Below are 27,643 nucleotides of genomic sequence, written 5' to 3'. Positions count from 1 at the left end.
CACACAAGTGAGGTATCATTTATATCGGGAGACTTGGGGGAACGCTGGGTGGAAGGGAATTTGTGGCTCCTCTCTGATTCCAGAACTTTCTGTCACCAAAATGTGAGGAAAATGTGTTTTTTTTCAGCCACATTTTGAGGTTTGCAAAGGATTCTGGGTAACAGAACCTGGGCAGAGCCCCACAAGTCACCCCATATTGGATTCCCCTAGGTCTCTAGTTTTCAAAAATGCATAGGTTTGGTAGGTTTCCCAAGGTGCCGGCTGAGCTAGAGGCCAAAATCTACAGGTAGGCACTTTGCGAAAAACACCTCTGTTTTCCTTCAAAAAATGTGATGTGTGCACGTTGCTTTTTGGGGCATTTCCTGTTGTGGGCGCTAGGCCTACCCACACAAGTGAGGTATCATTTTTATCGGGAGACTTGGGGGAACGCTGGGTGGAAGGAAATTTGTGGCTCCCCTCTGATTCCAGAACTTTCTGTCACCAAAATGTGAGGAAAATGTGTTTTTTTAGCCACCTTTTTAAGGTTTGCAAAGGATTCTGGGTAACAGAACCTGGTCAGAGCCCCACAAGTCACCCCATCTTGGAGTCCCCTAGGTCTCTAGTTTTCAAAAATGCATAGGTTTGGTAGGGTTCCCTAGGTGCCGGCTGAGCTAGAGGCCAAAATCTACAGGTAAGCACTTTGCAAAAAACACCTCTGTTTTCTTTCAAAAAATGTGATGTGTCCACGTTGCAGTTTGGGGAATTCCCTGTCGCGGGCGCTAGTCCTACCCACACAAGTGAGGTATCATTTTTATCGGGAGACTTGGGGGAACGCTGGGTGGAAGGAAATTTGTGGCTCCTCTCTGATTCCAGAACTTTCTGTCACCAAAATATGAGGAAAATCTTTTTTTTTAGCCACATTTTGAGGTTTGCAAAGGATTCTGGGAAACAAAACCTGGTCAGAGACCCACAAGTCACCCCATCTTGGATTTCCCTGGGATTCTAGTTTTCAAAAATGCATAGGTTTGGTAGGTTTCCCTAGGTGCCGGCTAAGCTAGAGGGCAAAATCTACAGGTAGGCACTTTGCAAAAAACACCTGTGTTTTCTTTCAAAAAATGTGATGTGTGCACGTTGCATTGTGGGGAATTTCCTGTCGCGGGCGCTAGGCCTACCCACACAAGTGAGGTATCATTTATATCGGGAGACTTGGGGGAACGCTGGGTGGAAGGGAATTTGTGGCTCCTCTCTGATTCCAGAACTTTCTGTCACCAAAATGTGAGGAAAATGTGTTTTTTTTCAGCCACATTTTGAGGTTTGCAAAGGATTCTGGGTAACAGAACCTGGGCAGAGCCCCACAAGTCACCCCATATTGGATTCCCCTAGGTCTCTAGTTTTCAAAAATGCATAGGTTTGGTAGGTTTCCCAAGGTGCCGGCTGAGCTAGAGGCCAAAATCTACAGGTAGGCACTTTGCGAAAAACACCTCTGTTTTCTTTAAAAAAATGTGATGTGTGCACGTTGCTTTTTGGGGCATTTCCTGTTGTGGGCGCTAGGCCTACCCACACAAGTGAGGTATCATTTTTATCGGGAGACTTGGGGGAACGCTGGGTGGAAGGAAATTTGTGGCTCCCCTCTGATTCCAGAACTTTCTGTCACCAAAATGTGAGGAAAATGTGTTTTTTTAGCCACCTTTTTAAGGTTTGCAAAGGATTCTGGGTAACAGAACCTGGTCAGAGCCCCACAAGTCACCCCATCTTGGAGTCCCCTAGGTCTCTAGTTTTCAAAAATGCATAGGTTTGGTAGGGTTCCCTAGGTGCCGGCTGAGCTAGAGGCCAAAATCTACAGGTAAGCACTTTGCAAAAAACACCTCTGTTTTCTTTCAAAAAATGTGATGTGTCCACGTTGCGGTTTGGGGAATTCCCTGTCGCGGGCGCTAGTCCTACCCACACAAGTGAGGTATCATTTTTATCGGGAGACTTGGGGGAACGCTGGGTGGAAGGAAATTTGTGGCTCCTCTCTGATTCCAGAACTTTATGTCAACAAAATGTGAGGAAATGTGTTTTTTTAGCCAAATTTTGAGGTTTGCAAAGGATTCTGGGTAACAGAACCTGGTCAAAGCCCCACAAGTCACCCCATCTTGGATTCCTGTAGGTCTCTAGTTTAAAAAAATGCATAGGTTTGGTAGGTTTCCCTAGGTGCCGTCTGAGCTAAAGGCCAAAATCTACAGGTAGGCACTTTGCAAAAAACACCTCTGTTTTCTTTAAAGAAATGTGATGTGTGCACGTTGCTTTTTGGGGCATTTCCTGTTGTGGGCGCTAGGCCTACCCACACAAGTGAGGTATCATTTTTATCGGGAGACTTGGGGGGACGCTGGGTGGAAGGAAATTTGTGGCTCCCCTCTGATTCCATAACTTTCTGTCACCAATATGTGAGGAAAATGTGTTTTTTTTAGCCAAATTTTGAGGTTTGCAAAGGATTCTGAGTAACAAAACCTGGTCAGAGCCCCACAAGTCACACCATCTTGGATTCCTGTAGGTCTCTAGTTTAAAAAAATGCATAGGTTTGGTAGGTTTCCCTAGGTGCCGTCTGAGCTAAAGGCCAAAATCTACAGGTAGGCACTTTGCATAAAACACCTCTGTTTTCTTTAAAAAAATGTGATGTGTCCAAGTTGCTTTTTGGGGCGTTTCCTGTCGCGGGTGCTAGGCCTACCCACACAAGTGAGGTATCATTTTTATCGGGAGACTTGGGGGAACGCTGGGTGGAAGGAAATGTGTGGCTCCTCTCTGATTCCAGAACTTTCTGTCACCAAAATATGAGGAAAATGTGTTTTTTTAGCCAAATTTTGAGGTTTGCAAAGGATTCTGGGTAACAAAACCTGGTCAGAGCCCCACAAGTCACACCATCTTGGATTCCCCTAGGTCTCTAGTTTTCAAAAATGCATAGGTTTTTTAGGTTTCCCTAGGTGCCGGCTGAGCTAGAGGGCAAAATCTACAGGTAGGCACTTTGCAAAAAACACCTCTGTTTTCTTTCAAAAAATGTGATGTGTCCATGTTGCGTTTTGGGGCATTTCCTGTCGCGGGTGCTAGGCCTACCCAAACAAGTGAGGTATCATTTTTATCGGGAGACTTGGGGGAACACTGGGTGGAAGGAAATTTGTGGCTCCTCTCTGATTCCAGAACTTTATGTCACCAAAATGTGAGGAAATGTGTTTTTTTAGCCAAATTTTGAGGTTTGCAAAGGATTCTGGGTAACAGAACCTGGTCAAAGCCCCACAAGTCACCCCATCTTGGATTCCCCTAGGTCTCTAGTTTTCAGAAATGCACAGGTTTGGTAGGTTTCCCTAGGTGCCAACTGAGCTAGAGGCCAAAATCTACAGGTAAGCACTTTGCAAAAAACACCTCTGTTTTCTTTCAAAAAATGTGATGTGTCCACGTTGCGGTTTGGGGAATTCCCTGTCGCGGGCGCTAGTCCTACCCACACAAGTGAGGTATCATTTTTATCGGGAGACTTGGGGGAACGCTGGGTGGAAGGAAATTTGTGGCTCCTCTCTGATTCCAGAACTTTCTGTCACCAAAATATGAGGAAAATCTTTTTTTTTAGCCACATTTTGAGGTTTGCAAAGGATTCTGGGAAACAAAACCTGGTCAGAGACCCACAAGTCACCCCATCTTGGATTTCCCTAGGTTTCTAGTTTTCAAAAATGCATAGGTTTGGTAGGTTTCCCTAGGTGCCGGCTAAGCTAGAGGGCAAAATCTACAGGTAGGCACTTTGCAAAAAACACCTCTGTTTTCTTTCAAAAAATGTGATGTGTGCACGTTGCATTGTGGGGCATTTCCTGTCGCGGGCACTAGGCCTACCCACACAAGTGAAGTATCATTTATATCGGGAGACTTGGGGGAACGCTGGGTGGAAGGGAATTTGTGGCTCCTCTCTGATTCCAGAACTTTCTGTCACCAAAATGTGAGGAAAATGTGTTTTTTTTCAGCCACATTTTGAGGTTTGCAAAGGATTCTGGGTAACAGAACCTGGTCAGAGCCCCACAAGTCACCCCATATTGGATTCCCCTAGGTCTCTAGTTTTCAAAAATGCATAGGTTTGGTAGGTTTCCCAAGGTGCCGGCTGAGCTAGAGGCCAAAATCTACAGGTAGGCACTTTGCGAAAAACACCTCTGTTTTCTTTCAAAAAATGTGATGTGTGCACGTTGCTTTTTGGGGCATTTCCTGTTGTGGGCGCTAGGCCTACCCACACAAGTGAGGTATCATTTTTATCGGGAGACTTGGGGGAACGCTGGGTGGAAGGAAATTTGTGGCTCCCCTCTGATTCCAGAACTTTCTGTCACCAAAATGTGAGGAAAATGTGTTTTTTTAGCCACCTTTTTAAGGTTTGCAAAGGATTCTGGGTAACAGAACCTGGTCAGAGCCCCACAAGTCACCCCATCTTGGAGTCCCCTAGGTCTCTAGTTTTCAAAAATGCATAGGTTTGGTAGGGTTCCCTAGGTGCCGGCTGAGCTAGAGGCCAAAATCTACAGGTAAGCACTTTGCAAAAAACACCTCTGTTTTCTTTCAAAAAATGTGATGTGTCCACGTTGCAGTTTGGGGAATTCCCTGTCGCGGGCGCTAGTCCTACCCACACAAGTGAGGTATCATTTTTATCGGGAGACTTGGGGGAACGCTGGGTGGAAGGAAATTTGTGGCTCCTCTCTGATTCCAGAACTTTCTGTCACCAAAATATGAGGAAAATCTTTTTTTTTAGCCACATTTTGAGGTTTGCAAAGGATTCTGGGAAACAAAACCTGGTCAGAGACCCACAAGTCACCCCATCTTGGATTTCCCTGGGATTCTAGTTTTCAAAAATGCATAGGTTTGGTAGGTTTCCCTAGGTGCCGGCTAAGCTAGAGGGCAAAATCTACAGGTAGGCACTTTGCAAAAAACACCTGTGTTTTCTTTCAAAAAATGTGATGTGTGCACGTTGCATTGTGGGGAATTTCCTGTCGCGGGCGCTAGGCCTACCCACACAAGTGAGGTATCATTTTTATCGGGAGACTTGGGGGAACGCTGGGTGGAAGGAAATTTGTGGCTCCTCTCTGATTCCAGAACTTTCTGTCACCAAAATATGAGGAAAATCTTTTTTTTTAGCCACATTTTGAGGTTTGCAAAGGATTCTGGGAAACAAAACCTGGTCAGAGACCCACAAGTCACCCCATCTTGGATTTCCCTGGGATTCTAGTTTTCAAAAATGCATAGGTTTGGTAGGTTTCCCTAGGTGCCGGCTAAGCTAGAGGGCAAAATCTACAGGTAGGCACTTTGCAAAAAACACCTGTGTTTTCTTTAAAAAAATGTGATGTGTGCACGTTGCATTGTGGGGAATTTCCTGTCGCGGGCGCTAGGCCTACCCACACAAGTGAGGTATCATTTATATCGGGAGACTTGGGGGAACGCTGGGTGGAAGGGAATTTGTGGCTCCTCTCTGATTCCAGAACTTTCTGTCACCAAAATGTGAGGAAAATGTGTTTTTTTTCAGCCACATTTTGAGGTTTGCAAAGGATTCTGGGTAACAGAACCTGGGCAGAGCCCCACAAGTCACCCCATATTGGATTCCCCTAGGTCTCTAGTTTTCAAAAATGCATAGGTTTGGTAGGTTTCCCAAGGTGCCGGCTGAGCTAGAGGCCAAAATCTACAGGTAGGCACTTTGCGAAAAACACCTCTGTTTTCTTTAAAAAAATGTGATGTGTGCACGTTGCTTTTTGGGGCATTTCCTGTTGTGGGCGCTAGGCCTACCCACACAAGTGAGGTATCATTTTTATCGGGAGACTTGGGGGAACGCTGGGTGGAAGGAAATTTGTGGCTCCCCTCTGATTCCAGAACTTTCTGTCACCAAAATGTGAGGAAAATGTGTTTTTTTAGCCACCTTTTTAAGGTTTGCAAAGGATTCTGGGTAACAGAACCTGGTCAGAGCCCCAGAAGTCACCCCATCTTGGAGTCCCCTAGGTCTCTAGTTTTCAAAAATGCATAGGTTTGGTAGGGTTCCCTAGGTGCCGGCTGAGCTAGAGGCCAAAATCTACAGGTAAGCACTTTGCAAAAAACACCTCTGTTTTCTTTAAAAAAATGTGATGTGTCCACGTTGCGGTTTGGGGAATTCCCTGTCGCGGGCGCTAGTCCTACCCACACAAGTGAGGTATCATTTTTATCGGGAGACTTGGGGGAACGCTGGGTGGAAGGAAATTTGTGGCTCCTCTCTGATTCCAGAACTTTATGTCACCAAAATGTGAGGAAATGTGTTTTTTTAGCCAAATTTTGAGGTTTGCAAAGGATTCTGGGTAACAGAACCTGGTCAAAGCCCCACAAGTCACCCCATCTTGGATTCCTGTAGGTCTCTAGTTTAAAAAAATGCATAGGTTTGGTAGGTTTCCCTAGGTGCCGTCTGAGCTAAAGGCCAAAATCTACAGGTAGGCACTTTGCAAAAAACACCTCTGTTTTCTTTAAAGAAATGTGATGTGTGCACGTTGCTTTTTGGGGCATTTCCTGTTGTGGGCGCTAGGCCTACCCACACAAGTGAGGTATCATTTTTATCGGGAGACTTGGGGGAACGCTGGGTGGAAGGAAATTTGTGGCTCCCCTCTGATTCCATAACTTTCTGTCACCAATATGTGAGGAAAATGTGTTTTTTTTAGCCAAATTTTGAGGTTTGCAAAGGATTCTGAGTAACAAAACCTGGTCAGAGCCCCACAAGTCACCCCATCTTGGATTCCTGTAGGTCTCTAGTTTAAAAAAATGCATAGGTTTGGTAGGTTTCCCTAGGTGCCGTCTGAGCTAAAGGCCAAAATCTACAGGTAGGCACTTTGCATAAAACACCTCTGTTTTCTTTAAAAAAATGTGATGTGTCCAAGTTGCTTTTTGGGGCGTTTCCTGTCGCGGGTGCTAGGCCTACCCACACAAGTGAGGTATCATTTTTATCGGGAGACTTGGGGGAACACTGGGTGGAAGGAAATTTGTGGCTCCTCTCTGATTCCAGAACTTTATGTCACCAAAATGTGAGGAAATGTGTTTTTTTAGCCAAATTTTGAGGTTTGCAAAGGATTCTGGGTAACAGAACCTGGTCAAAGCCCCACAAGTCACCCCATCTTGGATTCCCCTAGGTCTCTAGTTTTCAGAAATGCACAGGTTTGGTAGGTTTCCCTAGGTGCCAACTGAGCTAGAGGCCAAAATCTACAGGTAAGCACTTTGCAAAAAACACCTCTGTTTTCTTTCAAAAAATGTGATGTGTCCACGTTGCGGTTTGGGGAATTCCCTGTCGCGGGCGCTAGTCCTACCCACACAAGTGAGGTATCATTTTTATCGGGAGACTTGGGGGAACGCTGGGTGGAAGGAAATTTGTGGCTCCTCTCTGATTCCAGAACTTTCTGTCACCAAAATATGAGGAAAATCTTTTTTTTTAGCCACATTTTGAGGTTTGCAAAGGATTCTGGGAAACAAAACCTGGTCAGAGACCAACAAGTCACCCCATCTTGGATTTCCCTGGGATTCTAGTTTTCAAAAATGCATAGGTTTGGTAGGTTTCCCAAGGTGCTGGCTAAGCTAGAGGGCAAAATCTACAGGTAGGCACTTTGCAAAAAACACCTGTGTTTTCTTTCAAAAAATGTGATGTGTGCACGTTGCATTGTGGGGAATTTCCTGTCGCGGGCGCTAGGCCTACCCACACAAGTGAGGTATCATTTATATCGGGAGACTTGGGGGAACGCTGGGTGGAAGGGAATTTGTGGCTCCTCTCTGATTCCAGAACTTTCTGTCACCAAAATGTGAGGAAAATGTGTTTTTTTTCAGCCACATTTTGAGGTTTGCAAAGGATTCTGGGTAACAGAACCTGGTCAGAGCCCCACAAGTCACCCCATATTGGATTCCCCTAGGTCTCTAGTTTTCAAAAATGCATAGGTTTGGTAGGTTTCCCAAGGTGCCGGCTGAGCTAGAGGCCAAAATCTACAGGTAGGCACTTTGCGAAAAACACCTCTGTTTTCTTTAAAAAAATGTGATGTGTGCACGTTGCTTTTTGGGGCATTTCCTGTTGTGGGCGCTAGGCCTACCCACACAAGTGAGGTATCATTTTTATCGGGAGACTTGGGGGAACGCTGGGTGGAAGGAAATTTGTGGCTCCCCTCTGATTCCAGAACTTTCTGTCACCAAAATGTGAGGAAAATGTGTTTTTTTAGCCACCTTTTTAAGGTTTGCAAAGGATTCTGGGTAACAGAACCTGGTCAGAGCCCCACAAGTCACCCCATCTTGGAGTCCCCTAGGTCTCTAGTTTTCAAAAATGCATAGGTTTGGTAGGGTTCCCTAGGTGCCGGCTGAGCTAGAGGCCAAAATCTACAGGTAAGCACTTTGCAAAAAACACCTCTGTTTTCTTTCAAAAAATGTGATGTGTCCACGTTGCGGTTTGGGGAACTCCCTGTCGCGGGCGCTAGTCCTACCCACACAAGTGAGGTATCATTTTTATCGGGAGACTTGGGGGAACGCTGGGTGGAAGGGAATTTGTGGCTCCTCTCTGATTCCAGAACTTTCTGTCACCAAAATGTGAGGAAAATGTGTTTTTTTTCAGCCACATTTTGAGGTTTGCAAAGGATTCTGGGTAACAGAACCTGGGCAGAGCCCCACAAGTCACCCCATATTGGATTCCCCTAGGTCTCTAGTTTTCAAAAATGCATAGGTTTGGTAGGTTTCCCAAGGTGCCGGCTGAGCTAGAGGCCAAAATCTACAGGTAGGCACTTTGCGAAAAACACCTCTGTTTTCTTTAAAAAAATGTGATGTGTGCACGTTGCTTTTTGGGGCATTTCCTGTTGTGGGCGCTAGGCCTACCCACACAAGTGAGGTATCATTTTTATCGGGAGACTTGGGGGAACGCTGGGTGGAAGGAAATTTGTGGCTCCCCTCTGATTCCAGAACTTTCTGTCACCAAAATGTGAGGAAAATGTGTTTTTTTAGCCACCTTTTTAAGGTTTGCAAAGGATTCTGGGTAACAGAACCTGGTCAGAGCCCCACAAGTCACCCCATCTTGGAGTCCCCTAGGTCTCTAGTTTTCAAAAATGCATAGGTTTGGTAGGGTTCCCTAGGTGCCGGCTGAGCTAGAGGCCAAAATCTACAGGTAAGCACTTTGCAAAAAACACCTCTGTTTTCTTTCAAAAAATGTGATGTGTCCACGTTGCGGTTTGGGGAATTCCCTGTCGCGGGCGCTAGTCCTACCCACACAAGTGAGGTATCATTTTTATCGGGAGACTTGGGGGAACGCTGGGTGGAAGGAAATTTGTGGCTCCTCTCTGATTCCAGAACTTTATGTCACCAAAATGTGAGGAAATGTGTTTTTTTAGCCAAATTTTGAGGTTTGCAAAGGATTCTGGGTAACAGAACCTGGTCAAAGCCCCACAAGTCACCCCATCTTGGATTCCTGTAGGTCTCTAGTTTAAAAAAATGCATAGGTTTGGTAGGGTTCCCTAGGTGCCGTCTGAGCTAAAGGCCAAAATCTACAGGTAGGCACTTTGCAAAAAACACCTCTGTTTTCTTTAAAGAAATGTGATGTGTGCACGTTGCTTTTTGGGGCATTTCCTGTTGTGGGCGCTAGGCCTACCCACACAAGTGAGGTATCATTTTTATCGGGAGACTTGGGGGAACGCTGGGTGGAAGGAAATTTGTGGCTCCCCTCTGATTCCATAACTTTCTGTCACCAATATGTGAGGAAAATGTGTTTTTTTTAGTCAAATTTTGAGGTTTGCAAAGGATTCTGAGTAACAAAACCTGGTCAGAGCCCCACAAGTCACCCCATCTTGGATTCCTGTAGGTCTCTAGTTTAAAAAAATGCATAGGTTTGGTAGGTTTCCCTAGGTGCCGTCTGAGCTAAAGGCCAAAATCTACAGGTAAGCACTTTGCAAAAAACACCTCTGTTTTCTTTCAAAAAATGTGATGTGTCCACGTTGCAGTTTAGGGAATTCCCTGTCGCGGGCGCTAGTCCTACCCACACAAGTGAGGTATCATTTTTATCGGGAGACTTGGGGGAACGCTGGGTGGAAGGAAATTTGTGGCTTCTCTCTGATTCCAGAACTTTCTGTCACCAAAATATGAGGAAAATCTTTTTTTTTAGCCACATTTTGAGGTTTGCAAAGGATTCTGGGAAACAAAACCTGGTCAGAGACCCACAAGTCACCCCATCTTGGATTTCCCTGGGATTCTAGTTTTCAAAAATGCATAGGTTTGGTAGGTTTCCCTAGGTGCCGGCTAAGCTAGAGGGCAAAATCTACAGGTAGGCACTTTGCAAAAAACACCTGTGTTTTCTTTCAAAAAATGTGATGTGTGCACGTTGCATTGTGGGGAATTTCCTGTCGCGGGCGCTAGGCCTACCCACACAAGTGAGGTATCATTTATATCGGGAGACTTGGGGGAACGCTGGGTGGAAGGGAATTTGTGGCTCCTCTCTGATTCCAGAACTTTCTGTCACCAAAATGTGAGGAAAATGTGTTTTTTTTCAGCCACATTTTGAGGTTTGCAAAGGATTCTGGGTAACAGAACCTGGGCAGAGCCCCACAAGTCACCCCATATTGGATTCCCCTAGGTCTCTAGTTTTCAAAAATGCATAGGTTTGGTAGGTTTCCCAAGGTGCCGGCTGAGCTAGAGGCCAAAATCTACAGGTAGGCACTTTGCGAAAAACACCTCTGTTTTCTTTAAAAAAATGTGATGTGTGCACGTTGCTTTTTGGGGCATTTCCTGTTGTGGGCGCTAGGCCTACCCACACAAGTGAGGTATCATTTTTATCGGGAGACTTGGGGGAACGCTGGGTGGAAGGAAATTTGTGGCTCCCCTCTGATTCCAGAACTTTCTGTCACCAAAATGTGAGGAAAATGTGTTTTTTTAGCCACCTTTTTAAGGTTTGCAAAGGATTCTGGGTAACAGAACCTGGTCAGAGCCCCACAAGTCACCCCATCTTGGAGTCCCCTAGGTCTCTAGTTTTCAAAAATGCATAGGTTTGGTAGGGTTCCCTAGGTGCCGGCTGAGCTAGAGGCAAAAATCTACAGGTAAGCACTTTGCAAAAAACACCTCTGTTTTCTTTCAAAAAATTTGATGTGTCCACGTTGCGGTTTGGGGAATTCCCTGTCGCGGGCGCTAGTCCTAACCACACAAGTGAGGTATCATTTTTATCGGGAGACTTGGGGGAACGCTGGGTGGAAGGAAATTTGTGGCTCCTCTCTGATTCCAGAACTTTATGTCACCAAAATGTGAGGAAATGTGTTTTTTTAGCCAAATTTTGAGGTTTGCAAAGGATTCTGGGTAACAGAACCTGGTCAAAGCCCCACAAGTCACCCCATCTTGGATTCCTGTAGGTCTCTAGTTTAAAAAAATGCATAGGTTTGGTAGGTTTCCCGAGGTGCCGTCTGAGCTAAAGGCCAAAATCTACAGGTAGGCACTTTGCAAAAAACACCTCTGTTTTCTTTAAAGAAATGTGATGTGTGCACGTTGCTTTTTGGGGCATTTCCTGTTGTGGGCGCTAGGCCTACCCACACAAGTGAGGTATCATTTTTATCGGGAGACTTGGGGGAACGCTGGGTGGAAGGAAATTTGTGGCTCCCCTCTGATTCCATAACTTTCTGTCACCAATATGTGAGGAAAATGTGTTTTTTTTAGCCAAATTTTGAGGTTTGCAAAGGATTCTGAGTAACAAAACCTGGTCAGAGCCCCACAAGTCACCCCATCTTGGATTCCTGTAGGTCTCTAGTTTAAAAAAATGCATAGGTTTGGTAGGTTTCCCTAGGTGCCGTCTGAGCTAAAGGCCAAAATCTACAGGTAGGCACTTTGCATAAAACACCTCTGTTTTCTTTAAAAAAATGTGATGTGTCCAAGTTGCTTTTTGGGGCGTTTCCTGTCGCGGGTGCTAGGCCTACCCACACAAGTGAGGTATCATTTTTATCGGGAGACTTGGGGGAACGCTGGGTGGAAGGAAATGTGTGGCTCCTCTCTGATTCCAGAACTTTCTGTCACCAAAATATGAGGAAAATGTGTTTTTTTAGCCAAATTTTGAGGTTTGCAAAGGATTCTGGGTAACAAAACCTGGTCAGAGCCCCACAAGTCACCCCATCTTGGATTCCCCTAGGTCTCTAGTTTTCAAAAATGCATAGGTTTTTTAGGTTTCCCTAGGTGCCGGCTGAGCTAGAGGGCAAAATCTACAGGTAGGCACTTTGCAAAAAACACCTCTGTTTTCTTTCAAAAAATGTGATGTGTCCATGTTGCGTTTTGGGGCATTTCCTGTCGCGGGTGCTAGGCCTACCCAAACAAGTGAGGTATCATTTTTATCGGGAGACTTGGGGGAACACTGGGTGGAAGGAAATTTGTGGCTCCTCTCTGATTCCAGAACTTTATGTCACCAAAATGTGAGGAAATGTGTTTTTTTAGCCAAATTTTGAGGTTTGCAAAGGATTCTGGGTAACAGAACCTGGTCAAAGCCCCACAAGTCACCCCATCTTGGATTCCCCTAGGTCTCTAGTTTTCAGAAATGCACAGGTTTGGTAGGTTTCCCTAGGTGCCAACTGAGCTAGAGGCCAAAATCTACAGGTAAGCACTTTGCAAAAAACACCTCTGTTTTCTTTCAAAAAATGTGATGTGTCCACGTTGCGGTTTGGGGAATTCCCTGTCGCGGGCGCTAGTCCTACCTACACAAGTGAGGTATCATTTTTATCGGGAGACTTGGGGGAACGCTGGGTGGAAGGAAATTTGTGGCTCCTCTCTGATTCCAGAACTTTCTGTCACCAAAATATGAGTTAAATCTTTTTTTTTAGCCACATTTTGAGGTTTGCAAAGGATTCTGGGAAACAAAACCTGGTCAGAGACCCACAAGTCACCCCATCTTGGATTTCCCTAGGTTTCTAGTTTTCAAAAATGCATAGGTTTGGTAGGTTTCCCTAGGTGCCGGCTAAGCTAGAGGGCAAAATCTACAGGTAGGCACTTTGCAAAAAACACCTCTGTTTTCTTTCAAAAAATGTGATGTGTGCACGTTGCATTGTGGGGCATTTCCTGTCGCGGGCGCTAGGCCTACCCACACAAGTGAAGTATCATTTATATCGGGAGACTTGGGGGAACGCTGGGTGGAAGGGAATTTGTGGCTCCTCTCTGATTCCAGAACTTTCTGTCACCAAAATGTGAGGAAAATGTGTTTTTTTTCAGCCACATTTTGAGGTTTGCAAAGGATTCTGGGAAACAAAACCTGGTCAGAGACCCACAAGTCACCCCATCTTGGATTTCCCTAGGTTTCTAGTTTTCAAAAATGCATAGGTTTGGTAGGTTTCCCTAGGTGCCGGCTAAGCTAGAGGGCAAAATCTACAGGTAGGCACTTTGCAAAAAACACCTCTGTTTTCTTTCAAAAAATGTGATGTGTGCACGTTGCATTGTGGGGCATTTCCTGTCGCGGGCGCTAGGCCTACCCACACAAGTGAAGTATCATTTATATCGGGAGACTTGGGGGAACGCTGGGTGGAAGGGAATTTGTGGCTCCTCTCTGATTCCAGAACTTTCTGTCACCAAAATGTGAGGAAAATGTGTTTTTTTTCAGCCACATTTTGAGGTTTGCAAAGGATTCTGGGTAACAGAACCTGGGCAGAGCCCCACAAGTCACCCCATATTGGATTCCCCTAGGTCTCTAGTTTTCAAAAATGCATAGGTTTGGTAGGTTTCCCAAGGTGCCGGCTGAGCTAGAGGCCAAAATCTACAGGTAGGCACTTTGCGAAAAACACCTCTGTTTTCTTTCAAAAAATGTGATGTGTGCACGTTGCTTTTTGGGGCATTTCCTGTTGTGGGCGCTAGGCCTACCCACACAAGTGAGGTATCATTTTTATCGGGAGACTTGGGGGAACGCTGGGTGGAAGGAAATTTGTGGCTCCCCTCTGATTCCAGAACTTTCTGTCACCAAAATGTGAGGAAAATGTGTTTTTTTAGCCACCTTTTTAAGGTTTGCAAAGGATTCTGGGTAACAGAACCTGGTCAGAGCCCCACAAGTCACCCCATCTTGGAGTCCCCTAGGTCTCTAGTTTTCAAAAATGCATAGGTTTGGTAGGGTTCCCTAGGTGCCGGCTGAGCTAGAGGCCAAAATCTACAGGTAAGCACTTTGCAAAAAACACCTCTGTTTTCTTTCAAAAAATGTGATGTGTCCACGTTGCAGTTTGGGGAATTCCCTGTCGCGGGCGCTAGTCCTACCCACACAAGTGAGGTATCATTTTTATCGGGAGACTTGGGGGAACGCTGGGTGGAAGGAAATTTGTGGCTCCTCTCTGATTCCAGAACTTTCTGTCACCAAAATATGAGGAAAATCTTTTTTTTTAGCCACATTTTGAGGTTTGCAAAGGATTCTGGGAAACAAAACCTGGTCAGAGACCCACAAGTCACCCCATCTTGGATTTCCCTGGGATTCTAGTTTTCAAAAATGCATAGGTTTGGTAGGTTTCCCTAGGTGCCGGCTAAGCTAGAGGGCAAAATCTACAGGTAGGCACTTTGCAAAAAACACCTGTGTTTTGTTTCAAAAAATGTGATGTGTGCACGTTGCATTGTGGGGAATTTCCTGTCGCGGGCGCTAGGCCTACCCACACAAGTGAGGTATCATTTTTATCGGGAGACTTGGGGGAACGCTGGGTGGAAGGAAATTTGTGGCTCCTCTCTGATTCCAGAACTTTCTGTCACCAAAATATGAGGAAAATCTTTTTTTTTAGCCACATTTTGAGGTTTGCAAAGGATTCTGGGAAACAAAACCTGGTCAGAGACCCACAAGTCACCCCATCTTGGATTTCCCTGGGATTCTAGTTTTCAAAAATGCATAGGTTTGGTAGGTTTCCCTAGGTGCCGGCTAAGCTAGAGGGCAAAATCTACAGGTAGGCACTTTGCAAAAAACACCTGTGTTTTCTTTCAAAAAATGTGATGTGTGCACGTTGCATTGTGGGGAATTTCCTGTCGCGGGCGCTAGGCCTACCCACACAAGTGAGGTATCATTTATATCGGGAGACTTGGGGGAACGCTGGGTGGAAGGGAATTTGTGGCTCCTCTCTGATTCCAGAACTTTCTGTCACCAAAATGTGAGGAAAATGTGTTTTTTTTCAGCCACATTTTGAGGTTTGCAAAGGATTCTGGGTAACAGAACCTGGGCAGAGCCCCACAAGTCACCCCATATTGGATTCCCCTAGGTCTCTAGTTTTCAAAAATGCATAGGTTTGGTAGGTTTCCCAAGGTGCCGGCTGAGCTAGAGGCCAAAATCTACAGGTAGGCACTTTGCGAAAAACACCTCTGTTTTCTTTAAAAAAATGTGATGTGTGCACGTTGCTTTTTGGGGCATTTCCTGTTGTGGGCGCTAGGCCTACCCACACAAGTGAGGTATCATTTTTATCGGGAGACTTGGGGGAACGCTGGGTGGAAGGAAATTTGTGGCTCCCCTCTGATTCCAGAACTTTCTGTCACCAAAATGTGAGGAAAATGTGTTTTTTTAGCCACCTTTTTAAGGTTTGCAAAGGATTCTGGGTAACAGAACCTGGTCAGAGCCCCAGAAGTCACCCCATCTTGGAGTCCCCTAGGTCTCTAGTTTTCAAAAATGCATAGGTTTGGTAGGGTTCCCTAGGTGCCGGCTGAGCTAGAGGCCAAAATCTACAGGTAAGCACTTTGCAAAAAACACCTCTGTTTTCTTTCAAAAAATGTGATGTGTCCACGTTGCGGTTTGGGGAATTCCCTGTCGCGGGCGCTAGTCCTACCCACACAAGTGAGGTATCATTTTTATCGGGAGACTTGGGGGAACGCTGGGTGGAAGGAAATTTGTGGCTCCTCTCTGATTCCAGAACTTTATGTCACCAAAATATGAGGAAATGTGTTTTTTTAGCCAAATGTTGAGGTTTGCAAAGGATTCTGGGTAACAGAACCTGGTCAAAGCCCCACAAGTCACCCCATCTTGGATTCCTGTAGGTCTCTAGTTTAAAAAAATGCATAGGTTTGGTAGGGTTCCCTAGGTGCCGTCTGAGCTAAAGGCCAAAATCTACAGGTAGGCACTTTGCAAAAAACACCTCTGTTTTCTTTAAAGAAATGTGATGTGTGCACGTTGCTTTTTGGGGCATTTCCTGTTGTGGGCGCTAGGCCTACCCACACAAGTGAGGTATCATTTTTATCGGGAGACTTGGGGGAACGCTGGGTGGAAGGAAATTTGTGGCTCCCCTCTGATTCCATACCTTTCTGTCACCAATATGTGAGGAAAATGTGTTTTTTTAGTCAAATTTTGAGGTTTGCAAAGGATTCTGAGTAACAAAACCTGGTCAGAGCCCCACAAGTCACCCCATCTTGGATTCCTGTAGGTCTCTAGTTTAAAAAAATGCATAGGTTTGGTAGGTTTCCCTAGGTGCCGTCTGAGCTAAAGGCCAAAATCTACAGGTAAGCACGTTGCAAAAAACACCTCTGTTTTCTTTCAAAAAATGTGATGTGTCCACGTTGCAGTTTGGGGAATTCCCTGTCGCGGGCGCTAGTCCTACCCACACAAGTGAGGTATCATTTTTATCGGGAGACTTGGGGGAACGCTGGGTGGAAGGAAATTTGTGGCTCCTCTCTGATTCCAGAACTTTCTGTCACCAAAATATGAGGAAAATCTTTTTTTTTAGCCACATTTTGAGGTTTGCAAAGGATTCTGGGAAACAAAACCTGGTCAGAGACCCACAAGTCACCCCATCTTGGATTTCCCTGGGATTCTAGTTTTCAAAAATGCATAGGTTTGGTAGGTTTCCCTAGGTGCCGGCTAAGCTAGAGGGCAAAATCTACAGGTAGGCACTTTGCAAAAAACACCTGTGTTTTCTTTCAAAAAATGTGATGTGTGCACGTTGCATTGTGGGGAATTTCCTGTCGCGGGCGCTAGGCCTACCCACACAAGTGAGGTATCATTTATATCGGGAGACTTGGGGGAACGCTGGGTGGAAGGGAATTTGTGGCTCCTCTCTGATTCCAGAACTTTCTGTCACCAAAATGTGAGGAAAATGTGTTTTTTTTCAGCCACATTTTGAGGTTTGCAAAGGATTCTGGGTAACAGAACCTGGGCAGAGCCCCACAAGTCACCCCATATTGGATTCCCCTAGGTCTCTAGTTTTCAAAAATGCATAGGTTTGGTAGGTTTCCCAAGGTGCCGGCTGAGCTAGAGGCCAAAATCTACAGGTAGGCACTTTGCGAAAAACACCTCTGTTTTCTTTAAAAAAATGTGATGTGTGCACGTTGCTTTTTGGGGCATTTCCTGTTGTGGGCGCTAGGCCTACCCACACAAGTGAGGTATCATTTTTATCGGGAGACTTGGGGGAACGCTGGGTGGAAGGAAATTTGTGGCTCCCCTCTGATTCCATAACTTTCTGTCACCAATATGTGAGGAAAATGTGTTTTTTTTAGCCAAATTTTGAGGTTTGCAAAGGATTCTGAGTAACAAAACCTGGTCAGAGCCCCACAAGTCACCCCATCTTGGATTCCTGTAGGTCTCTAGTTTAAAAAAATGCATAGGTTTGGTAGGTTTCCCTAGGTGCCGTCTGAGCTAAAGGCCAAAATCTACAGGTAGGCACTTTGCATAAAACACCTCTGTTTTCTTTAAAAAAATGTGATGTGTCCAAGTTGCTTTTTGGGGCGTTTCCTGTCGCGGGTGCTAGGCCTACCCACACAAGTGAGGTATCATTTTTATCAGGAGACTTGGGGGAACGCTGGGTGGAAGGAAATGTGTGGCTCCTCTCAGATTCCAGAACTTTCTGTCACCAAAATATGAGGAAAATGTGTTTTTTTAGCCAAATTTTGAGGTTTGCAAAGGATTCTGGGTAACAAAACCTGGTCAGAGCCCCACAAGTCACCCCATCTTGGATTCCCCTAGGTCTCTAGTTTTCAAAAATGCATAGGTTTTTTAGGTTTCCCTAGGTGCCGGCTGAGCTAGAGGGCAAAATCTACAGGTAGGCACTTTGCAAAAAACACCTCTGTTTTCTTTCAAAAAATGTGATGTGTCCACGTTGCGTTTTGGGGCATTTCCTGTCGCGGGTGCTAGGCCTACCCAAACAAGTGAGGTATCATTTTTATCGGGAGACTTGGGGGAACACTGGGTGGAAGGAAATTTGTGGCTCCTCTCTGATTCCAGAACTTTATGTCACCAAAATGTGAGGAAATGTGTTTTTTTAGCCAAATTTTGAGGTTTGCAAAGGATTCTGGGTAACAGAACCTGGTCAAAGCCCCACAAGTCACCCCATCTTGGATTCCCCTAGGTCTCTAGTTTTCAGAAATGCACAGGTTTGGTAGGTTTCCCTAGGTGCCAACTGAGCTAGAGGCCAAAATCTACAGGTAAGCACTTTGCAAAAAACACCTCTGTTTTCTTTCAAAAAATGTGATGTGTCCACGTTGCGGTTTGGGGAATTCCCTGTCGCGGGCGCTAGTCCTACCCACACAAGTGAGGTATCATTTTTATCGGGAGACTTGGGGGAACGCTGGGTGGAAGGAAATTTGTGGCTCCTCTCTGATTCCAGAACTTTCTGTCACCAAAATATGAGGAAAATCTTTTTTTTTAGCCACATTTTGAGGTTTGCAAAGGATTCTGGGAAACAAAACCTGGTCAGAGACCAACAAGTCACCCCATCTTGGATTTCCCTGGGATTCTAGTTTTCAAAAATGCATAGGTTTGGTAGGTTTCCCTAGGTGCCGGCTAAGCTAGAGGGCAAAATCTACAGGTAGGCACTTTGCAAAAAACACCTGTATTTTCTTTCAAAAAATGTGATGTGTGCACGTTGCATTGTGGGGAATTTCCTGTCGCGGGCGCTAGGCCTACCCACACAAGTGAGGTATCATTTTTATCGGGAGACTTGGGGGAACGCTGGGTGGAAGGAAATTTGTGGCTCCCCTCTGATTCCAGAACTTTCTGTCACCAAAATGTGAGGAAAATGTGTTTTTTTAGCCACCTTTTTAAGGTTTGCAAAGGATTCTGGGTAACAGAACCTGGTCAGAGCCCCACAAGTCACCCCATCTTGGAGTCCCCTAGGTCTCTAGTTTTCAAAAATGCATAGGTTTGGTAGGGTTCCCTAGGTGCCGGATGAGCTAGAGGCCAAAATCTACAGGTAAGCACTTTGCAAAAAACACCTCTGTTTTCTTTCAAAAAATGTGATGTGTCCACGTTGCGGTTTGGGGAATTCCCTGTCGCGGGCGCTAGTCCTACCCACACAAGTGAGGTATCATTTTTATAGGGAGACTTGGGGGAACGCTGGGTGGAAGGAAATTTGTGGCTCCTCTCTGATTCCAGAACTTTATGTCACCAAAATGTGAGGAAATGTGTTTTTTTAGCCAAATTTTGAGGTTTGCAAAGGATTCTGGGTAACAGAACCTGGTCAAAGCCCCACAAGTCACCCCATCTTGGATTCCTGTAGGTCTCTAGTTTAAAAAAATGCATGGGTTTGGTAGGTTTCCCTAGGTGCCGTCTGAGCTAAAGGCCAAAATCTACAGGTAGGCACTTTGCAAAAAACACCTCTGTTTTCTTTAAAGAAATGTGATGTGTGCACGTTGCTTTTTGGGGCATTTCCTGTTGTGGGCGCTAGGCCTACCCACACAAGTGAGGTATCATTTTTATCGGGAGACTTGGGGGAACGCTGGGTGGAAGGAAATTTGTGTCTCCCCTCTGATTCCAGAACTTTCTGTCACCAAAATGTGAGGAAAATGTGTTTTTTTAGCCACCTTTTTAAGGTTTGCAAAGGATTCTGGGTAACAGAACCTGGTCAGAGCCCCACAAGTCACCCCATCTTGGAGTCCCCTAGGTCTCTAGTTTTCAAAAATGCATAGGTTTGGTAGGGTTCCCTAGGTGCCGGCTGAGCTAGAGGCCAAAATCTACAGGTAAGCACTTTGCAAAAAACACCTCTGTTTTCTTTCAAAAAATGTGATGTGTCCACGTTGCAGTTTGGGGAATTCCCTGTCGCGGGCGCTAGTCCTACCCACACAAGTGAGGTATCATTTTTATCGGGAGACTTGGGGGAACGCTGGGTGGAAGGAAGTTTGTGGCTCCTCTCTGATTCCAGAACTTTCTGTCACCAAAATATGAGGAAAATCTTTTTTTTTAGCCACATTTTGAGGTTTGCAAAGGATTCTGGGAAACAAAACCTGGTCAGAGACCCACAAGTCACCCCATCTTGGATTTCCCTGGGATTCTAGTTTTCAAAAATGCATAGGTTTGGTAGGTTTCCCTAGGTGCCGGCTAAGCTAGAGGGCAAAATCTACAGGTAGGCACTTTGCAAAAAACACCTGTGTTTTCTTTCAAAAAATGTGATGTGTGCACGTTGCATTGTGGGGAATTTCCTGTCGCGGGCGCTAGGCCTACCCACACAAGTGAGGTATCATTTTTATCGGGAGACTTGGGGGAACGCTGGGTGGAAGGGAATTTGTGGCTCCTCTCTGATTCCAGAACTTTCTGTCACCAAAATGTGAGGAAAATGTGTTTTTTTTCAGCCACATTTTGAGGTTTGCAAAGGATTCTGGGTAACAGAACCTGGTCAGAGCCCCACAAGTCACCCCATATTGGATTCCCCTAGGTCTCTAGTTTTCAAAAATGCATAGGTTTGGTAGGTTTCCCAAGGTGCCGGCTGAGCTAGAGGCCAAAATCTACAGGTAGGCACTTTGCGAAAAACACCTCTGTTTTCTTTAAAAAAATGTGATGTGTGCACGTTGCTTTTTGGGGCATTTCCTGTTGTGGGCGCTAGGCCTACCCACACAAGTGAGGTATCATTTTTATCGGGAGACTTGGGGGAACGCTGGGTGGAAGGAAATTTGTGGCTCCCCTCTGATTCCAGAACTTTCTGTCACCAAAATGTGAGGAAAATGTGTTTTTTTAGCCACCTTTTTAAGGTTTGCAAAGGATTCTGGGTAACAGAACCTGGTCAGAGCCCCACAAGTCACCCCATCTTGGAGTCCCCTAGGTCTCTAGTTTTCAAAAATGCATAGGTTTGGTAGGGTTCCCTAGGTGCCGGCTGAGCTAGAGGCCAAAATCTACAGGTAAGCACTTTGCAAAAAACACCTCTGTTTTCTTTCAAAAAATGTGATGTGTCCACGTTGCGGTTTGGGGAATTCCCTGTCGCGGGCGCTAGTCCTACCCACACAAGTGAGGTATCATTTTTATCGGGAGACTTGGGGGAACGCTGGGTGGAAGGAAATTTGTGGCTCCTCTCTGATTCCAGAACTTTCTGTCACCAAAATATGAGGAAAATGTGTTTTTTAGCCACATTTTGAGGTTTGCAAAGGATTCTGGGTAACAAAACCTGTTCAGAGCCCCAAAAGTCACCCGATCTTGGATTCCCCTAGGTCTCTAGTTTTCAAAAATGCATAGGTTTGGTAGGTTTCCCTAGGTGCCGGCTGAGCTTGGGGGCAAAATCTACAGGTAGGCACTTTGCAAAAAACACCTCTGTTTTCTTTCAAAAAATGTGATGTGTGCACGTTGCGTTTTGGGGAATTTCCTGTCGCGGGTGCTAGGCCTACCCACACAAGTGAGGTATCATTTTTATCGGGAAACTTGGGGGAACGCTGGGTGGAAGGAAATTTGTGGCTACTCTCTGATTCCAGAACTTTATGTCACCAAAATGTGAGGAAAATGTGGTTTTTTAGCCACATTTTGAGGTTTGCAAAGGATTCTGGGTAACAGAACCTGGTCAGAACCCCACAAGTCACCCCATCTTGGATTCCCCTAGGTCTCTAGTTTTCAGAAATGCACAGGTTTGGTAGGTTTCCCTAGGTGCTGGCTTAGCTAGAGGCCAAAATCTACAGGTAGGCACTTTGCAAAAAACACCTCTGTTTTCTTTAAAAAAAATTGATGTGTGCACGTTGCGTTGTGGGGCATTTCCTGTCGTGGGCGCTAGGCCTACCCACACAAGTGAGGTATCATTTATATCGGGAGACTTGGGGGAACGCTGGGTGGAAGGGAATTTGTGGCTTCTCTCTGATTCCAGAACTTTCTGTCACCAAAATGTGAGGAAAATGTGTTTTTCTTCAGCCACATTTTGAGGTTTGCAACGGATTCTGGGTAACAGAACCTGGTCAGAGGCCTACAAGTCACCCCATCTTGGATTCCCCTAGGTCTCTAGTTTTTAAAAATGCATAGGTTTGGTAGGTTTCCCTAGGTGCCGGCTGAGCTAGAGGGCAAAATCTACAGGTAGGCACTTTGCAAAAAACACCTCTGTTTTCTTTCAAAAAATGTGATGTGTCCACGTTGCGTTCAGGGGCATTTCCTGTCGCGGGTGATAGGCCTACCCACACAAGTGAGGTATAATTTTTATCGGGAGACTTGGGGGAACGCTGGGTGGAAGGAAATTTGTGGCTCCCCTCTGATTCCAGAACTTTCTGTCACCAATATGTGAGAAAAAATGTGTTTTTTTTAGCCAAATTTTGAGGTTTGCAAAGGATTCTGGGTAACAGAACCTGGTCAGAGCCCCACAAGTCACCCCATCTTGGATTCCCCTAGGTCTCTAGTTTAAAAAAATGCATAGGTTTGGTAGGTTTCCCTAGGTGCCGGCTGAGCTAAGGGCCAAAATCTACAGGTAGGCACTTTGCATAAAACTCCGCTGTTTTCTTTAAAAAAATGTGATGTGTCCACGTTGCGTTTTGGGGCGCTTCCTGTCGCGGGCGCTAGGCCTACCCACACAAGTGAGGTATCATTTTTATCGGGAGACTTGGAGGAACGCTGGGTGGAAGGAAATTTGTGGCTCCTCTCTGATTCCAGAACTTTCTGTCACCAAAATATGAGGAAAATGTGTTTTTTTAGCCACATTTTGAGGTTTGCAAAGGATTCTGGGTAACAAAACCTGTTCAGAGCCCCAAAAGTCACCCCATCTTGGATTCCCCTAGGTCTCTAGTTTTCAAAAATGCATAGGTGTGGTAGGTTTCGCTAGGTGCCGGCTGAGCTTGGGGGCAAAATCTACAGGTAGGCACTTTGCAAAAAACACCTCTGTTTTCTTTCAAAAAATGTGATGTGTGCACGTTGCGTTTTGGGGCATTTCCTGACGCGGGTGCTAGGCCTACCCACACAAGTGAGGTATCTTTTTTATCGGGAGACTTGGGGGAACGCTGGGTGGAAGGAAATTTGTGGCTCCCCTCTGATTCCAGAACTTTCTGTCACCAATATTTGAGAAAAAATGTGTTGTTTTTAGCCAAATTTTGAGGTTTGCAAAGGATTCTGGGTAACAGAACCTGGTCAGAGCCCCACAAGTCACCCCATCTTGCATTCCCCTAGGTCTCTAGTTTTAAAAAATGCATAGGTTTGGTAGGTTTCCCTAGGTGCCGGCTGAGCTAAGGGCCAAAATCTACAGGTAGGCACTTTCCATAAAACACCGCTGTTTTCTTTAAAAAAATGTGATGTGTCCACGTTGCGTTTTGGGGCGTTTCATGTCGCGGGCGCTAGGCCTACCCACACAAGTGAGGTATCATTTTTATCGGGAGACTTGGGGGAACGCTGGGTGGAAGGAAATTTGTGGCTCCCCTCTGATTCCAGAACTTTCTGTCACCAATATGTGAGAAAAAATGTGTTTTTTTTAGCCAAATTTTGAGGTTTGCAAAGGATTCTGGGTAACAGAACCTGGTCAGAGCCCCACAAGTCACCCCATCTTGGATTCCCCTAGGTCTCTAGTTTTAAAAAAATGCATAGGTTTGATAGGTTTCCCTAGGTGCCGGCTGAGCTAAGGGCCAAAATCTACAGGTAGGCACTTTGCATAAAACACCGCTGTTTTCTTTAAAAAAATTTGATGTGTCCACGTTGCGTTTTGGGGCGCTTCCTGTCGCAGGCGCTAGGCCTACCCACACAAGTGAGGTATCATTTTTATCGGGAGACTTGGAGGAACGCTGGGTGGAAGGAAATTTGTGGCTCCTCTCTGATTCCAGAACTTTCTGTCACCAAAATATGAGGAAAATGTGTTTTTTTAGCCACATTTTGAGGTTTGCAAAGGATTCTGGGTAACAAAACCTGTTCAGAGCCCCAAAAGTCACCCCATCTTGGACTCCCCTAGGTCTCTAGTTTTCAAAAATGCATAGGTTTGGTAGGTTTCGCTAGGTGCCGGCTGAGCTTGGGGGCAAAATCTACAGGTAGGCACTTTGCAAAAAACACCTCTGTTTTCTTTCAAAAAATGTGATGTGTGCACGTTGCGTTTTGGGGCATTTCCTGTCGCGGGTGCTAGGCCTACCCACACAAGTGAGGTATCATTTTTATCGGGAGACTTGGGGGAACGCTGGGTGGAAGGAAATTTGTGGCTCCCCTCTGATTCCAGACCTTTCTGTCACCAATATGTGAGAAAAAATGTGTTGTTTTTAGCCAAATTTTGAAGTTTGCAAAGGATTCTGGGTAACAGAACCTGGTCAGAGCCCCACAAGTCACCCCATCTTGCATTCCCCTAGGTCTCTAGTTTTAAAAAATGCATAGGTTTGGTAGGTTTCCCTAGGTGCCGGCTGAGCTAAGGGCCAAAATCTACAGGTAGGCACTTTCCATAAAACACCGCTGTTTTCTTTAAAAAAATGTGATGTGTCCACGTTGCGTTTTGGGGCGTTTCATGTCGCGGGCGCTAGGCTTACCCACACAAGTGAGGTATCATTTTTATCGGTAGACTTGGAGGAACGCTGGGTGGAAGGAAATTTGTGGCTCCTCTCTGATTCCAGAACTTTCAGTCACCAAAATATGAGGAAAATGTGTTTTTTAGCCACATTTTGAGGTTTGCAAAGGATTCTGGGTAACAAAACCTGGTCAAAGCCCCACAAGTCACCCCATCTTGGATTCCCCTAGGTCTCTAGTTTTCAGAAATGCACAGGTTTGGTAGGTTTCCCTAGGTGACAACTGAGCTAGAGGCCAAAATCTACAGGTAAGCACTTTGCAAAAAACACCTCTGTTTTCTTTCAAAAAATGTGATGTGTCCACGTTGCAGTTTGGGGAATTCCCTGTCGCGGGCGCTAGTCCTACCCACACAAGTGAGGTATCATTTTTATCGGGAGACTTGGGGGAACGCTGGGTGGAAGGAAATTTGTGGCTCCTCTCTGATTCCAGAACTTTCTGTCACCAAAATATGAGGAAAATCTTTTTTTTTAGCCACATTTTGAAGTTTGCAAAGGATTCTGGGAAACAAAACCTGGTCAGAGACCCACAAGTCACCCCATCTTGGATTTCCCTAGGTTTCTAGTTTTCAAAAATGCATAGGTTTGGTAGGTTTCCCTAGGTGCCGGCTAAGCTAGAGGGCAAAATCTACAGGTAGGCACTTTGCAAAAAACACCTCTGTTTTCTTTCAAAAAATGTGATGTGTGCACGTTGCATTGTGGGGCATTTCCTGTCGCGGGCGCTAGGCCTACCCACACAAGTGAGGTATCATTTATATCGGGAGACTTGGGGGAACGCTGGGTGGAAGGGAATTTGTGGCTCCTCTCTGATTCCAGAACTTTCTGTCACCAAAATGTGAGGAAAATGTGTTTTTTTTCAGCCACATTTTGAGGTTTGCAAAGGAATCTGGGTAACAGAACCTGGTCAGAGCCCCACAAGTCACCCCATATTGGATTCCCCTAGGTCTCTAGTTTTCAAAAATGCATAGGTTTGGTAGGTTTCCCAAGGTGCCGGCTGAGCTAGAGGCCAAAATCTACAGGTAGGCACTTTGCGAAAAACACCTCTGTTTTCTTTCAAAAAATGTGATGTGTGCACGTTGCTTTTTGGGGCATTTCCTGTTGTGGGCGCTAGGCCTACCCACACAAGTGAGGTATCATTTTTATCGGGAGACTTGGGGGAACGCTGGGTGGAAGGAAATTTGTGGCTCCCCTCTGATTCCAGAACTTTCTGTCACCAAAATGTGAGGAAAATGTGTTTTTTTAGCCACCTTTTTAAGGTTTGCAAAGGATTCTGGGTAACAGAACCTGGTCAGAGCCCCACAAGTCACCCCATCTTGGAGTCCCCTAGGTCTCTAGTTTTCAAAAATGCATAGGTTTGGTAGGGTTCCCTAGGTGCCGGCTGAGCTAGAGGCCAAAATCTACAGGTAAGCACTTTGCAAAAAACACCTCTGTTTTCTTTCAAAAAATGTGATGTGTCCACGTTGCAGTTTGGGGAATTCCCTGTCGCGGGCGCTAGTCCTACCCACACAAGTGAGGTATCATTTTTATCGGGAGACTTGGGGGAACGCTGGGTGGAAGGAAATTTGTGGCTCCTCTCTGATTCCAGAACTTTCTGTCACCAAAATATGAGGAAAATCTTTTTTTTTAGCCACATTTTGAGGTTTGCAAAGGATTCTGGGAAACAAAACCTGGTCAGAGACCCACAAGTCACCCCATCTTGGATTTCCCTGGGATTCTAGTTTTCAAAAATGCACAGGTTTGGTAGGTTTCCCTAGGTGCCGGCTAAGCTAGAGGGCAAAATCTACAGGTAGGCACTTTGCAAAAAACACCTCTGTTTTCTTTAAAAAAATGTGATGTGTGCACGTTGCATTGTGGGAAATTTCCTGTCGCGGGTGCTAGGCCTACCCACACAAGTGAGGTATCATTTATTTTGGGAGACTTGGGGGAACGCTGGGTGGAAGGGAATTTGTGGCTCCTCTCTGATTCCAGAACTTTCAGTCACCAAAATGTGAGGAAAATGTGTTTTTTTTCAGCCACATTTTGAGGTTTGCAAAGGATTCTGGGTAACAGAACCTGGTCAGAGCCCCACAAGTCACCCCATATTGGATTCCCCTAGGTCTCTAGTTTTCAAAAATGCATAGGTTTGGTAGGTTTCCCAAGGTGCCGGCTGAGCTAGAGGCCAAAATCTACAGGTAGGCACTTTGCTAAAAACACCTCTGTTTTCTTTCAAAAAATGTGATGTGTGCACGTTGCTTTTTGGGGCATTTCCTGTTGTGGGCGCTAGGCCTACCCACACAAGTGAGGTATCATTTTTATCGGGAGACTTGGGGGAACGCTGGGTGGAAGGAAATTTGTGGCTCCCCTCTGATTCCAGAACTTTCTGTCACCAAAATGTGAGGAAAATTTGTTTTTTTAGCCACCTTTTTAAGGTTTGCAAAGGATTCTGGGTAACAGAACCTGGTCAGAGCCCCACAAGTCACCCCATCTTGGAGTCCCCTAGGTCTCTAGTTTTCAAAAATGCATAGGTTTGGTAGGGTTCCCTAGGTGCCGGCTGAGCTAGAGGCCAAAATCTACAGGTAAGCACTTTGCAAAAAACACCTCTGTTTTCTTTCAAAAAATGTGATGTGTGCACGTTGCGTTTTGGGGCATTTCCTGTCGCGGGTGCTAGGCCTACCCACACAAGTGAGGTATCATTTTTATCGGGAGACTTGGGGGAACGCTGGGTGGTAGGAAATTTGTGGCTCCCCTCTGATTCCAGACCTTTCTGTCACCAATATGTGAGAAAAAATGTGTTGTTTTTAGCCAAATTTTGAAGTTTGCAAAGGATTCTGGGTAACAGAACCTGGTCAGAGCCCCACAAGTCACCCCATCTTGCATTCCCCTAGGTCTCTAGTTTTAAAAAATGCATAGGTTTGGTAGGTTTCCCTAGGTGCCGGCTGAGCTAAGGGCCAAAATCTACAGGTAGGCACTTTCCATAAAACACCGCTGTTTTCTTTAAAAAAATGTGATGTGTCCACGTTGCGTTTTGGGGCGTTTCATGTCGCGGGCGCTAGGCTTACCCACACAAGTGAGGTATCAT

Source organism: Pleurodeles waltl, chromosome 5 (assembly GCF_031143425.1).
Source record: "Pleurodeles waltl isolate 20211129_DDA chromosome 5, aPleWal1.hap1.20221129, whole genome shotgun sequence".
NCBI classification, from domain to species: domain Eukaryota; kingdom Metazoa; phylum Chordata; class Amphibia; order Caudata; family Salamandridae; genus Pleurodeles; species Pleurodeles waltl.
This window is presented reverse-complemented; position numbering follows the sequence as displayed.